At 51.1% G+C, this 12,227-nt stretch overlaps 1 long non-coding RNA gene across 1 annotated transcript; it reads left to right on the forward strand.

Moving 5' to 3' along the window:
* Positions 1 to 360: 360 nt before the first annotated feature.
* LOC144369604 (uncharacterized) lies at positions 361 to 10,366 on the forward strand. Its single transcript, XR_013429395.1, has 2 exons — positions 361 to 491; positions 10,131 to 10,366. It is a non-coding gene; the product is annotated as an uncharacterized LOC144369604 (long non-coding RNA).
* Positions 10,367 to 12,227: the final 1,861 nt, after the last annotated feature.

A 12,227-nucleotide genomic window follows, 5' to 3' on the forward strand; every position in this document is an offset into this window, starting at 1 on the left:
AGTGGGTGTAAGTAAATAAACTAACGTCCATCCTGGAAAACAGGGGATGGCGCTTTGATCACGGTGGGCGGAGGGGCAGGGAGGGGGAGAGATGGCACAAGGCCTGGTGGCTCTGGACAAGCGTCCCTTTCTTGGCCACTGTGAAGGGTCTGGCTTCACTGACCCAGGGATGTGGAAAGAGAATTTTCCATGAATTTGAAAAGAGAACCATAACCATTGCTCAATTTAACTTCTCCTGTGGTACCCAGGCTCTGGGGGTATTTTTGTAACATTGTGAAACACTGAAACTTGCAGTGTGTCCCTTCCTCTTCCTCTTGGCTCCCTCCTCTGTCACTCCCGCCCATCTTTTTTTTTTTTTTTTTTTTCTGGGTTGCATGCTAGGCTGCCCACCGTGACTCCTCTGTCCTGAGGCCCTTGGCCTGCTGCTGGAGCAAGTAGAAGAGGGCTGGGAGTTCAGGCCTCTCAAGGCACACAGCCCAAAAGCCGTGAAGGTGAGCTGAACATTCTACTGTGCACCATTTCAAAACCATTGTTACTGCTGGTTTTTTTTTTTTTTTTTTTTTTTTTTTTGTACCAGGGATTGAATTTAGGGGCACATCAACCACATCTCCAGCCCCTTTTTATATTTTATCTAGAGACAGGATCTTGCTGAGTTGCTTAGGGCCTCACTAAATTGCTGAGACTGGCTTTGAACTCAGCAGCTGTGTGTCTTCCTTTTTACAAATATTCTCGCGGCTCTCTTAACTGCCCGTTCACATCCTTTGCTCTTTCTTTTTTGTGCCAGGGATTGAACCCAGGGGCGCTTAACCACTTTTTATGTTTTATTTAGAGACAGGGTCTCACTGAGTTGTTTAGGGCCTCACTAAGTTGCTGAGGCCTTGAACTCACAATCCTCCTGCCTCAGCCTCCCGAGCCACTGGGATTACAGGCATGTGCTTTCACGCCTGGCTCCTTGAGCATTTTCTAAAGCAGTTGTATCTTCTTTTGATTTGCAAAGGGCAGCCCTCCTGTAGTCTAGACATGAGCACCACGTTGGTCTGGACTTGTGTTGTCTTCTCCATTTCCTTCATGGGTCTGCTCTCACCTTACAGGTGAGGGAACAGGTGCAGAGCCAGAGCTGCCGATGCTCACCTCACTGCTCAGGGCGCTATCCAGGGTGGGGATCGTGACCCCTGGCCCAGGGACACACCTCAAGTGTGGCCTCTTTTCCTTCAAGTGTGACTTCACAGGAGGGGACGTACGACCAGACCCTGAAGCTCAGGGAGGGGAGGGAGGTGGCTCACTCAGGGTCACAAAGACTGTCAACAGCATCACCTGGGTCCCCTTGAGGTGATGCTCCGTGTCTTGGAATTAGATTTAACATTTCCTTTGGGTTAGGAATGACCAAGTGATCTTGCTTCAGTGTCTGAAAGGAGACGGAAGATCTGATGAGCAGAGGGGGTGGGGGTCTGAGGGGACCTGGCCGGGTGCTCGTTACTAACTCTGTGGAGAGGACACACGGAGCTCAAAGGCTCAAAGCTGGCAAACTTCTGAATCTGGACTTTCTGGCCTGGGCCTCTGTGGGCAGCGATGTCCCCTGTGCCCTGGCCCTGGCAGCAGAGTGCTTCTCTCCAGGCTCAGGGGATGATTGATGGAGGGGAGCCAGGGGGGCAGAGGCGAGGGGGCTTTGTTGCTTGAATGCCATTCACATGACTCTCTGACCTCAAGGCCCTTCCCCTTTCTCTTGTCCTTTTCCCCTTCACTGCATCCCGCCCTGCTTTGCTTTTCCTTCCCTATTTTCCTTTTCTCGGTCTGCACAAAGCCCTCGCAGTGCTGGAGCTGACCGGGGGCCTCCTGCCTCCGGCTTAGGTCAGTTGCCAGTTCCCAGATGCAGCCCTGGGCTGCCTGTCCTGGAGGACCACGGGAGGCCTTGGGGTCCAGGTAGGAAGCAGGCAGCTCAGTGAGCCAGCACCCAGAGGCTGGCCCTGAGGTACCCACTCCACAGGGCCTCCGAGCCTCTTAACTAGACAGCAAATACAGTCACGTCCCCTGCATCCCTGATAGACATGCCAAGCTCATCCCAGGTCTCTTCTGTTCAGCACAGAATGAGGGTGGAAACATGTCACCCCTGACTTCGAGTATCTTCTTCCGCCTCCTGGAGTCTATCCGCCGTGGCTCTCACTCTTTACCACAGTCAGAGTCACCGGGGAACTTTCCAGGCAACCTGATTCTCCAGGCCCAGATTTCATTGGTTTGGAGTGGGTCCAACTACTGGGATGCTTGAAAATCGTCCCAGGTAATTACACTCTGTGGCCACTGACAGTTCAAGAGACCCAGGCTCAAGTCTGGGTGGCCCTGGGCAAGTCTCTTCTCTCTCCAGACGTGGGATAGGAGCATCCTAAAGAAAAATCACCAAGTTGTGGAATTTTAGACTTGGACAGGGCCAAGGAAGCCAACCCTCATCATGTGAATGGCATTTAGGCAACAAAGCCCTCTCTACTCTGCCCCTCCCCCCCAGGCCCCCCAAGATAGCCCCTCATCCCACAAAAGAGAATGGCTGTGTCTGGAGGGCGTGAATGGCTGCCAGGGCCCCTGGGTGCTGGAGCAGGGTCCGACAGAAGCCAGGCCAGCCTTTGGGCTGCCTCCTTCCTGACTGCACTCTCCCGGGCCCCTCAGTAGGTCTCTTTAGATTTGATTGATCTGTGGGGAGGCCGGGCCTCTCCTCTGTGTACTGGAGAAGGACACTGGCTGGTCTTCCAGAGCCTGGCTGAGGAAGTGACATCTAGAGGGTGTGGGTCTCAGCTAAGCTCTGCAAGAAAACTTTTGCAGAGTTGCTGACCTTCTGCAGCTGTCCTATAGGCCCTGTGGACCCAAAGGGGAAGTTTGGCTGTATTTAGAAAGTTGTCCACAAAGAGGAATGGCGGGGGTGGGAGTGAGGCTGAGGAGGGCGGCTGGGTGAGGGAGCTGGGAGAGGAAGGCAGGAGACCCAGGACGGATGCCAACAGGGGCCTGAGGACAAGCGTTTGATTTGGGCCCACATGTTGTCACTTTGGAAGCTTTGAGGTCGGGGTGATGGGGAGTGAGGGAGATTGAAGGGGAGAGAGAAAGAGAAGAGAGGGGGAAGGCGGAGGAGACAGAGTTTCCAGCCAGGGAGCCTGGCTTTTTCTTAGGCTGGGAGCAATGCTCAATGTGCTGGGAGCGTGCCCAGCTGCCCAGAGGCCCAGGCAGTAGTTTCCTCTAAAGGGGACAGAGAGACAGGTGAGGTGCTGGGAGGGAGAAGCTTCAGATGGTCCAGCTCCACAGGAGCGGGGTTAAAAGAGAAACTCTCATCTCTCCCGAGATGCTGTCTTAGTCCATTCAAGTCACCATAGCGAAATACCCAGATTGGGTGGCTTATAAGCCACAGATGCTCACTGCTCACAGTTCTGGAGGCTGAAGTCCAAGATCAAGGTGCCAGCAGAGGCAGAGTGTGGTGAGGGCCCACTTCCTCACAGATAGTGCCTTCTCCCTCTAACCTCACATGGTGGAAGGGGTAAGGGTCTGTCTCAGGCCTCACTTATGAGGACCCCCCATTCACGAGGACTCTACCTCAAAGACCCCAGCACCCGCCACAGGTCCCACCTCCTAACACCATTACCTTGGCAGTGAGGATTTCAACATAGGAATTCTAGAGGGACATAAGCTTCTGGGTGGCCTGGAATGTCCCATTCCCTGTGCCAGGAACATCTCCTCCAGTTCTCCCCTGGGCTGAACTGGGACTCAGGCTACCATGGCCGCAGCAGGAAGACTAGATAGGCTCCTAGCCTTGGCTCAGAGGCCTGAAAGGGGCTAGAGAGCCTGGGAGATCCCTAGGCCTCAGGCTCCTATTGCAGCTAGCCACTGGGAGCAGCCACCCTCTGGCTGTAACAGCATCTTTGTCCCAAGCAGGGGAGGAAAATGAAGTTCCTGTAGACCATTCAAGTCAAACCTCTTGCCTCCAGCAGGCCCAGTGCTTTCTCTTTCAAGCCCAGGTACCTGTGGAGAGCTGCTCAGGTCCGTATCCGTGAGTGGGGATACAGGGAAGGGTGGGGTGGGGTATCATAACTTCAATACAGAGTGTTTTTTTGTTTTGTTTTGCTGTTGTTTTTAGCCCAGGGCTGCTCTAGCACTGAGCCACATACTCATCCTTTTTTATTTTTTATTTTGAGACAGAGTCTTGTAAGTTCCTGAGGCTGGCCTTGAACTTGAGATCCTCCTGTGTGCCAGGTTCTCAAGTGGCTAGGATTATAGGCGTGTGCCTGGGCCCAGAGTGCTCTTACAGAAAGTCCTGCCCCTGCCAGAAATGTGCATGAGCAAAGTTGTTCTTCCCAAGGCAGACCCACCCAGAGGACCATGAGAAGAGAACCTTGTCCCAACACTGATTTTTGTTACACTGGCCACAGAGATGGTGCTTCTGCCTTTCTCTGGGACACAGGACCCGCTCTGAGGATGGGAGTTAGTTAGAAATGAGCAGGTGGGAGAGTCGGCGATAGTTCTAACTCCTCAGCTGAGCATCTGAGGTCAGAAGTACAATTCCCAAAGAGGCTGCTCAGTGTGCCCTGCTGGAGAAGGCTGCTTAACTCAACCCAATTCACCGGGGTTCCCACCCGCTGTTATTCACTGAGTATTTATTGAGCACCAACTACATATCAAGCACTGTGCTAAGCACCAGAGGTAGAAGACATAGTTCCTGTCTTTATGGAGCTTAGAGTCTGGTAGAGGCCCCTGAGAGTTCATCATGAGTCTATCTCTCTCTAAACTCTCATGATGGCCAGGGGAAGGTGGGAGGAAGCAAGGTTCTTCCCTCTGTAAGCTCACTGGGGAGACAAGCAAGATTCACATGCGGGAAACACTCAGAGAATGAGGCAATGATTAGCAGGTATATGGTTGGCTCTGGTCACCACATGTTGAAGTGTGCCCATAAGTGCTCTGGGTAGACCCAGGGGCAGCCTGAATGACTTCCCAAGCTTTATGGAAAAATGCTAGAATGTGATTAAGGGGGCCTGATTACCAGCCTTGAATAAAAACCACTCCAGTTCTGGCAGGAGTGCCTTGGACTATAAAATTCATGTGCACTCTGCTATCTTCCTTGGTTCCTTCTTCCCAGTGACCACCCCTTCTCTACTCCATCTTGCCCCCTCCTCAGAGCTGGAAACTTTCCATGACAAATGATCAGATTCCAGGTTTGGGGCCTGTTGCGCATTTACAAAGCAGCACAGTGCTAGCTGAAGTGGGAATCAGAGATTAACAACACAGGGACCTGAGGGACAATTAAGCCAGTTTGGTCACTAAGTGCTATCCCAGAAGACAGCAAAGGATGTGCGGGTGTGGGTGAGGGTAAAGGAGATTTGGTCCCATTCCTGCATATAGGAATTGGAATACTGATGCTATAATGTGTGTATGTGTGTGTGTGTGCGTGTGCACGCACGTGTGTGCACATGTGTGCACATGTGTGCATTGCCTACTATTTGATTTTTTAAAAATATTTATTTCTTGGTGTAGATGGACACAACACAATGCCTTTATTTTTATGTGAGGCTGAGGATCGAACCCCGGTGCCGCCCGAGCCAGGGGAGCGCTCTACCGCTGAGCCACAATCCCAGCCCTTGCTATTTGATTTTTAAATGTCAAACTTTAGAAAAGTCATGGGAATATTACAAGAGAGTCCTGAATATTCTCTTTCCAATTATTTACACTTATAAAATAATTTGAGAAAAAGAGACATCTTGCCCTTTAATCCTTAAAACAATTCCCTCTACATTTTCAAGGGCATTCTTTTAATATGGTCTGACTTCCTTTCAGCTAAACCTTATTCCTCTCATTTCCAGACAGTATTGGGTTATTCTAGATCTCAAATAAAGTATACTTAAGAGGAGACATATAGATTATTTTTCTGCTTGATGCCATGTTGGGGCCCTGGCCTGGCCATTGAGTTTCCTGGGGCGGGGGGGGGGGGACTCCACTGGCCTCAGGGGCTGTGCTGAGTCTGCTTGTTACTGGACAGCTGGACTGTCCACTTAGAGGCCTGGCCAGGCAGGCCTTGGCTGAACCCTGTTTCACTTTGTTTTCCTCCACTTTGTTCTCCTGGAGCTTTCTGTGCTTTTTCCCACCCACAGATGTGAATGTTCCATGATGTCGGCCTTCCAGAGCCCAGCATGGCTTGATGGAAGCAGAAGAGAGCTTGTGGGGCACCTTCTCTGGGCCTGGAGGCCAGCCTGTGCTCTTCTGAAAACACAGGAGGCTTCCTGTCCCTGCCTTGCTGGGAGGAGTGAGGCTCTGCGGCATGGTCTGGCGCTGAGACCCGTGGTCCTGCTCGGGACTGGCAGTCTTAGGCTGAGGGAACATTTTCCAGGGTACAGTTGAGGGACAGAACGTCTCAGTGAGATGGGTTGGGAACAGGCAGAGTTTTGGAAAAGCCCCTGCTTGTTCTGGGAGGTGTTCAGGATGCTGAGGTTTTGGAAATCCATGGCAGCTCTTCACAACTGCTCCAAGCTTTGGGAGAGGAATGGATGGGTGCCTAATACCTTGAATTCAGTGGCAAAGGTGAAGCCCAGCCTTGCTCAACTGGGACTTAGGCCTCTGCTGGGCCTGGGGAAGACATTGCACTTGAAGAGATGTAGCCTAGAAGACTCAGCCCCTGGAGTCACCAGATGTTGTTATCCTGGGGCAGCTTTGGCTGGAGCTCTGCTAGGCACAAGTCAGTGAGGCCTTTGGTCCTAGACTCAAGGGTGCCTGCCTCTGGTGAAGCAGGTAGAACTCCCAGTGTGCACCCATCAGCCAGAACGTGCGAAGGCATCTGACCAGGCAGATCAGTCTCATTGCAAAGAGAGGCCAGGGAAGGGGTGCTCAGAGTAGGCCTGAGCAATTAGGGAAGGCTTGTGGAGAGGAAGGGAGGTCTAAACATCCTTTCCTAGAACCATCTCCCATTTCTGTTGCACTTTTGTGCACAATCAGCAGCCCAGGGTCCACTGCCAGCCCTGTTCTGTGACCTTGGCAAGTCAGTTCACCACCTTGGGCCTGTCTCCTCATAGGGGAACTGGGAAGCAGTGCATGTAAGCCATCTCCAAGACTGTGCTGAATGATAGTCAAACCTGGGGGGCTTCCAAGGCCTGGACCCCTGCCTCTACTTTGGGAGTCTGATCTCTGGGGTGGGGGGTGAGGTCAGGCCTGTTCAGGTACTGTTTGGAGCAAGCTTCCAGGCGGTCTTGGGAGCAGAAGCTGTTTAACCATAGAGTCACAGCATCCAGAACCCCTGATTGTAACTGCAGGCTCTGCAGATCCAGACTCAGGCGTTTACTCCTTGATGCATTTTCCCTGGCCTCTGGGAAGGCGTGGTCCAGGTGCGGGTCTCTGGCCAGGCCAGGCGGCCTTCCCCCAGTGCCTTCCACTTGGATCCCTGGACGCAACCCTCTCCTTCCCGCGGAGCCTGCCTCCATGGGCGCATTACCATTTCCATGGCGCGCTTCTCGGGGGGGCCCCATGGAAATCACGAGGCGAGGCGCTCGGAGGAGTCGACAGACTTCAGAAAGGCCCCGGGCCGCCCGCCCCGGCCGCCGCCCGCCCGCTCTAATCCCGCGCAGGGCTGGAGACAGAGCTCCCAGTCTCCGCGCCGGCCGCGGCCGCTCATTCTCCCACAGAGCTGACGCTGCCCTGCGGCCCAGCTGGCTGCAGTTTTTAGAAATAACAATATCCCGGGGGGAGGAGCGGCGGGGTGAATGGGCGCCTTTGTCCCCGGCCCTGTGAAGCCCGATTAATTATGCGCCGCGGAGCGCGGGGAGCGCGGCCGCCCGGCCCCCTGCGCGCCTGAAAGGCCGGGGCTTGGGAGCGCGGCCGCCGGCTCCGCGCCGCCGCACAAAGGGCCGCGAATTAGAAAACCGGCAATTACCCCGCATTTTGTATTTGCCCTTGTCTCGCTGACACTGTGCACCGCCCCTCCCCGGGCGGCTGCACTTTGAGGATTTTCAAGTCCTTTCTTGGTTACCAGGGGCGACTGGGCAGAGGGCTGGGGGCTCGGGGAGAGGGGGCAGCTCCAAGGGCCAAGTGGGATGGTGTGCGGGGCGCGGGGAGGGGGGGATCCGGAGCGGGGGAGGGGTGGTGGGTGTCCAGGGACATGGGCCTCAAGTCTAATGCTGTCTCTAAAGCTGGAGATCGCTCAGAATGCGGATTCCTGGGCCCCACTGCCTCGGACTCCCTGACCCAATTGGGCTGGGGTTCCCTGGAGAGCTGTATTTCAAACCGTCCAGAGAATGCTATTTTTAAAAATGGAAGTGTCACAGTGAAGTGAAATGCACGGATCTCAAGTGTGCATTTTGACAAATGTATACCCCTGTGTCACCTACATCCCCGTGAAGATATAGAACAGTTCCATCACTCCACAAAGTTCCATGAGTGGTCTTTCCAGTCTCTTCCCCTCTACTCCTCCACCCTCCCAAGATAAGAAATAGTTCATGTTTCTATCCTATCCCTTGAATTTCACCTGGCTTTTGACTTCACCATAAAGAGAGCCATACAATATATGTTGTGTTGTTTCTCACTTTTATCATTCAACATAAAGTTTTTGAAAAATCCATCCATGGTATATGTATTCACAGCTGATTTCTTTAATTAAGTAGTTTATCTGTTCACCTGTTGAGGGCTGCCTAAATTGTTTCTAATTTGGGGCTGCTATGATCCTGTAGTCCAAGTCTTTTTTGTTAAGGTATGTTTTTGTGTCTTTTGGGCTAATATCTAGGAGTGGAATTGCTGGGTCATAGAGAAGGTGTTTAGTTTCAGTAGATACTGCTGGCCTCCTTTCTAAAGCCCCTGTATGCTGTACAATTTGGCATCTTTACCAGAAATGTATGAGCGTTCCAGTTGCTCTACATCCTTGTCAGCACTTTGTGTTATCGATCTTTTTAATTTTAGCCATTCTAGTGGACCTGAGGTAGTATTTCACTGTAGTATTTGTGACTGGGTGCTTTAAAAACAAAAACAAACAAACAAAAAAAAAAAACAACTATTTTCTGTAGTTGTAGTTGGATACAATAACTTTGTTTTATTTATTTGTATGTAGTGCTGAGGACCGAACCCAAGGCCTTGCACATGTGAGGTGAGCGCTCTACTGCTGAGCCATAACCCCAGCCCATGACTGGGAACTTTTTAATGCATGAGTTCCAAGAACTGGGGGAAAAAAACTCCTGTCTAATCCAATTCTTATATTTGTCCTGCAAAGTCCATTAAGGGATATGATCTCCTGGAGACCCATAGCTGGTTGGGCAGAGGCAGGAGGAGAATACAGGACTCCTGACTACTAAACCAGTGCTGTCTCCTTAATGTCATGATGTCTTGCTGTCCCTTTGGCCTACACCTGGTGAACCTGAATGTATGAGAAGCATGGGGCTTGCTCTGCCCAGGACCATTCAAAATCGACCTGGAAGAGTGTTTATGGAGAGTCCCTGCCTGCTACCCAAGCAGCAGCATCCATGAACCTCTGGATTGACAGATTGGGCTCAGGGCTCAGACTTGAGCGGGGGTGGAGAGGGGAGAGAGATAGTTTACAAGTGTGTATACAGGGGTAGGGGAAGGGTGGCAGGCTACTCCTTGGCTCTTACTCCAAGGACACAGACTAACCCCAATGCTCCCTCTGCTTCAGCCACCCATAGTGCCTTGAGAATTTTCTAATCAAACGCAGAGGGGATGCAGGGTGGTGGGAAGGAGGCAACAGGATTCCTGGGGCTTCCAAAGCCCTCTGTTGTCTATAAGCGTTCTCCTGAGTGTGGTTTTAAAGATCTTCAGTGTATCTTTGTATCTGGATTTCCTCGAGTGCAATGTACTCCTGCAATAATGGACTCCCGTCTATCCATTGTTGCCTCCCTTGTCCCCCCTCATCCATACAGTCCATGAGGTCCCTTCAGACTGTGAGATTGCTTTCTCCAGAGATGCTAAGTATTCATCATGTATTCACACCAACATATTTATCTTCACCACGTGCTCTTCGTCTTGCCCTATAACACTTCTCCCACTGAAAGGAGAGATCTCATTGAATCTGGGCAGGGTCTATAACTACTCTGACCTACAGACTATGGCGAAAGTGAAGATTTTTGATGCTAATTTATATAAAGGTTATCATTTCTCCCTAGTTCTCTCTTTTTTAGGTTGTTCACCCCAGGAACCTAAGCGACCTGCTATGAAGAAGCCCATGTGGAAGAGAACAGAGGCCCCAGTTTACAGTCACTCTGCCATTGGATTTGTGGGTGAATGAGCCTTCGGGTGACTCCCCATCTCAGATTTCAGTGCTACCAGACAAGGCCCCAACCACAGAGAGCAAAGACGAGCTTTCCTGTGTGCCCGGCTTGGATTCCTCATAATAAAGGGTTGTTTTAGTCCAGTATTATGATAATTTGTTTTGAAGCTACAAGAACTGGAATGCACACAATTTTTCTTATACTGTCTCAGTGTTAGTTCACAGTCCCCTCACCCCATACCCAGAGAGACTCCCAGACAGCACCTCAGCACCTCTGCTGAGCCCTCCCTCACCTCCTTCTGCATTGAGTTGGATGTTCCTCCTCTGAACCCCCAGAAACCTGCCCAGATCTTTGTACCTGCCACTCTGTGTTTCAATGTCTCATTTGGATGTTTGCATCCTCCACAAAAATGGGCTCCTCAAGAGCTATCACAGTAGATGTTTCCATCTGGGTTTCTGAGATTCTGGCCTATCACCTGTTTGTTGGAAGATGGCGTGTCCCTAAAACAGAGGGAGTAGGGTCCTAATGAAGCAAAATTCAACTTCCTGTTCTCTGTGCTCATTTTCTCTGGGCCAGAGCTTGAGCAAGAGTAACCAGAAGAACAGGAGAGGGTCTTTCCCTCCAGGGATTTTCACTGTGATTTGGGAGAGTAGCAGAAAGGCTAGAATTAGACTAGCACTTGACGAAATGAGATTTGTAGTCCCCGGAAGGGAGAGTGACGTGCCTAGGACGGGTGGCCAGGGAGGCTTCCTGGAGGAGCCAAGGGCTTGGATTTAATAGTGCCAGAGCTCTAGGACAGGCCCTCCTCCTCTGATAGAATTCCCAGCTTGCTCTCTTCACCCCCACCTTGGTGAGGCCCGAGCTGAAGTTGTGTGTGTGTGTGTGTGTGTGTGTGCGCGCACACACATGTGAAGTCGGGGAAAGGCTATTGGCACACCTCCCTCCTGGGAGAGAGGCTCAAGGACAAGCCCAGTCTTAACTGTCTCCTTGGTGTGCCCGTCTCTCTTCCCCTTCTTGCAGGCTGAAAGAAGAACGGGGAAGAAAAATGAGGTATTTGCACCACCAACTGGATGCACACCCTATGATGTGTGCTATGGTTTGGATCTGGAACGTCCCCCAAAGCCTCCTGTGTTGAAGGCTTGATCCCCAATGCAGCCATGTTCGGAGATGAAGCTTTTGGGATGGGATAGGATCATGAGGACTCTGACCTCATCAATGGAGAATCTCCACTGATGGATTAATAATTTGATGGCGTTATTGGGAGGTGTTGAAAACTTTGTGAGGTGGGCCTTTGTTCAAAGAAGTAGGCCACTGGGCACTTATTCTTGAAAGGTATGGCATGTCCCTGAACTTTTCCTCCCTGCCCCCTCCTAACCCTCCCCCTTGCTTCTGGGCTGCCATAAGCTGATCAGCTTTCTTCCCCCATGCACTTCTGCAGTGATGTTCTGCCAACCAACCATAGATTAAAACCTCTGGAACTGTGAGCCAAAGTAAATCTTTACTCTTTTAAGTTATTTTTCTCAGGTATTTTGTTACAGTGATAAGAAGCTGACTAATACAATGTGGGTGGCCCTCAGAAACAGTGCTGACTGAAGAAAGTAAAGAACAGAATGAAATCCATGGCACAATACCATTTATGTAAACTCAAGTTGCATGCGCACAGAACAGCAGCGTATTTTTGATAGGGTCACATACAAAGATGTGATGTCAAACATATTGATGCAGTTGCTTAACTGAGGGATTGGGGAGACTTAGGGTGTAGTAAATGAAAATTAAAGGAATAAATAAATGAGACCAAAGAGGGTCTTTTCTTAGAACAGTGATAATACTGAGCCATTGAGAATAATTAATTGCACTTCTACACCCGAGGACCAAACAAAAAGTCAGAACCAAACTCAGTCTTGGAAATGACACCACCCTAGTTAGGACAACACTCATATCTGTATGAGTGGGAGGGAGAAGGAACATGGGGCAGGGATTTAGCTGTAGCTGTAGTGTTTTATTTCT

The sequence above is a fragment of the Ictidomys tridecemlineatus genome, chromosome 12 (genome assembly GCF_052094955.1).
Source record: "Ictidomys tridecemlineatus isolate mIctTri1 chromosome 12, mIctTri1.hap1, whole genome shotgun sequence".
Taxonomy (NCBI): domain Eukaryota; kingdom Metazoa; phylum Chordata; class Mammalia; order Rodentia; family Sciuridae; genus Ictidomys; species Ictidomys tridecemlineatus.